At 46.9% G+C, this 2,993-nt stretch overlaps 1 pseudogene; it reads left to right on the top strand.

Annotated features, from left to right (window-relative positions):
- Positions 1 to 1,231: 1,231 nt before the first annotated feature.
- LOC111552854 lies at positions 1,232 to 1,707 on the top strand (annotated as a pseudogene).
- The last annotated feature ends 1,286 nt before the right edge of the window (positions 1,708 to 2,993 follow it).

Below are 2,993 nucleotides of genomic sequence, written 5' to 3'. Positions count from 1 at the left end.
TATATATTGTTTCAATATATATTTTCCCCCAAAATCTCCCAAGTGAATCTGATGTTCCAAGGAAGACATGAATCTATCTGGTGGTTTCAAGTCTCCCCAGCACACAAACTGACTTAGATGCTAGTTTGAAAACCTGGCCACAGGCCTTTCCCACCTCACCTTCAGCTCTGATTTGATTATCAAAGTTTTCTGGGAATTACAGGACTCCAGGATCTGTAGGCTTCAATCAACAGCTCATATCACTTCCCTAACAAGTGGCTGTCCTTATCATTCTTCTGCTCACAAAGCATAAGGACCCCTATTTTCTTTTCTTTTCTTTTTTTAAAATTTTTTATTTTATTTATTTTGTTTTTTGAGATGGGGTTTCTTTCTTGTTGCCCAGGCTGGAGTGCAATGGCGCGATCTTGGCTCACCACAACCTCTGCCTCCAGGGTTCAAGCGATTCTCCTGTCTCAGCCTCCCCTATAGCTGCGATTACAGGCATGAGCCACCACGCCTGGCTAATTTTATATTTTTAGCAGAGACGGGGTTTCTCCATGTTGGTCAGGCTGGTCTTGAACTCCTGACCTCAGGTGATCCACCTGCCTCCGCCTCCCAAAGTGCTGGGATTATAGGCGTGAGCCACCACAGCTGGTCTCTTTTTTTTTTTTTTTTTTTTTTTTTTTTGAGACAGAGTCTTGCTCTGTCACTGAAGCTGGAGTGCAGTGGTGTGATCTCGGCTCACTGCAACCTTCACCTCCTGGGTTCAATTGATTCTCCTGCCTCAGCCTCCCGGGTAGCTGGGATTACAGGCCACCACACCCAGCTGATTTTTGTATTTTTAGTAGAGACGAGGTTTCACCATTTTGGCCAGGCTTGTTTCAAACTCCTGACCTCAAGTGATCCACCGGCCATGGCCTCCCAAAGTGCTGGGATTACAGGCGTGAACCACCGCACCCGGCCCAGGGCCCCTGTTTTCTTTCACATCTGGTAGGAACCAGATCTTGTGCTTTTGAAGATCTCCCCCGTCAGACTGCAATCTCCTGGTTACTAGAGTCCCCACAAATGCTGGTGGCCCCCACATCCACAAAAGGCTCCTCCATTCATAAACACCACATGCTTGCTCCTACCTTTATGCCTGGAATTTCTTCCCCACTTGTCTCTAAGTGTCCAAATTATGTTAAATCATGTTCTTCCGGATTTAGCTTAAGTTTTCCTTCTTAAATTTAACGGAATTTGCCCTTTTCACAAGATGGCGCTGAATGCCAAAAAGGAAGCACCTGTCCCTCCTAAAGCCGAAGCCAAAGTGAAGGCTTTAAAGAACAAGATGGCAGTGTTGAAAGATGTCCGCATCTACACAAAAAAAGAAGACCCACATCCACGTCACCCACCTTCCAGCAGCCTAAGACACTGTGATTCCCGAGGCAGCCCACATATTCTCAGAAGAGCGCCCCCAGGAGAAACAAGCTTGACCACTATGCCATCATCAAGTTTCTGCAGACGATTGAGTCCACCGTAAAGAAGATAGAAGACAATACCACACTTGTGTTCACAGTGGATGTTAAAGCCAACAAGCACCAGATCAAACAGGCTGTGAAGAAGGTCTGTGACATTGATGTGGCCAACGTCAACACCCTGATTCGGCCTGATGGAGAGAAGAAGGCATATGTTCAACTGGCTCCTGATTACAGCGTTTTGGATGTTGCCAAAAAAATTGGGATCATCTAAACTAAGTCCAGCTGGCTAATTCTAAATATGTATATCTTTTCACCAAAAAAAAAAAAAAAAAAAAAAATTTAATGGAATTTAATAATACTCTGCTCTTCCAAAATGTAGTAACAGCAGCAGTCTGCACCAACAATTTGGCTCATCACTTGATTTTTTTTTTTTTTTTCTGAGACAGAGTCTCGCACTGTTGCCCAGGCTGGAGTGCAGTGGCATGATCTCGGCTCACTGCAAACTCTGCCTCCCGGGTTCAAGCGGTTCTCCTGCCTCAGCCTCCCGAGTAGCTGGGACTACAGGCACTCGCCACCACACCCAGCTAATTTTTGTATTTTTAGTAGAGCTGGGGTTTCACAATGTTGTCCAGGATGGTCTCGATCTCTTGACATCATGATCCGCCTGCCTCGGCCTCCCAAAGTGTTGGGATTACAGGTGTGAGCCACTGGCGCCTGGCCCATCACTTGATTTTTTTCCTTTTTTTTTTTTTTTTTTTGAGACAGAGTCTTGCTCTGTTACCCAGGCTGGAGTACAGTGGTGCAATCTTGGCTCACTGGAACTCTGCCTCCCAGGTTCAAGTGATTCTTGTGCCTTAGCCTCCCCAGTAGCTGGGGTCACAGGCAAGCGCCACCACGCCCAGCTAAATTTTTTTGTGTTTTTAGTAGAGACGGGGTTTCACCATGTTGGCCAGGCTGGTCTTGAACTCCTGGCCTCAAGTGATCTGCCTGCCTCAGCCTCCCAAAGTGCTGGGATTACAGGCATAAACCACCGTGCTCAGCCATTTTTTTTTTTTTTTTTTTTCTGAGATGGGGTTTCCCTCTTTGTTGCCCAGGCTGGAGTGCAATGGCACGATCTTGGCTCACTGCAACCTCCTCCACCTCCTGGGTTCAAGCGATTCTCCTGCCTCATCCTCCCAAGTGACTTGGTTAGAGGCGCCCACCACGACGCCCAGCTAATTTTTGTATTTTTAGTAGAGACAGGGTTTCACCATGTTGGCCAGGCTGGTCTTGAATTCTTGAACTTGTGATCCCCAGCCTCTGCTTCCCAAAGTGTGGGGATTACAGGCGTGAGCCATCACGCCCAGCCGTTTTTGTTTTTGTTTTTTTTTTTGAGACAGAGTCTCACTCTGTCATCCAGGCTGGAGTGGCATGATCTTGGCTCACTGCAACCTCCACCTCCCGGATTCAAGCAATTTTCCTGCCTCACCCTCCCGAGTAGCTGGGACTACAGGCCTACACCACCACGCCCAGCTAATTTTTGTATTTTTAGTAGAGATGAAGTTTCACTTTGTTGGC

Source organism: Piliocolobus tephrosceles, chromosome 6 (assembly GCF_002776525.5).
Source record: "Piliocolobus tephrosceles isolate RC106 chromosome 6, ASM277652v3, whole genome shotgun sequence".
NCBI classification, from domain to species: domain Eukaryota; kingdom Metazoa; phylum Chordata; class Mammalia; order Primates; family Cercopithecidae; genus Piliocolobus; species Piliocolobus tephrosceles.
The sequence above is the reverse complement of the archived record's forward strand: the minus strand, read 5'-3'. Positions and strand labels throughout refer to the sequence as shown.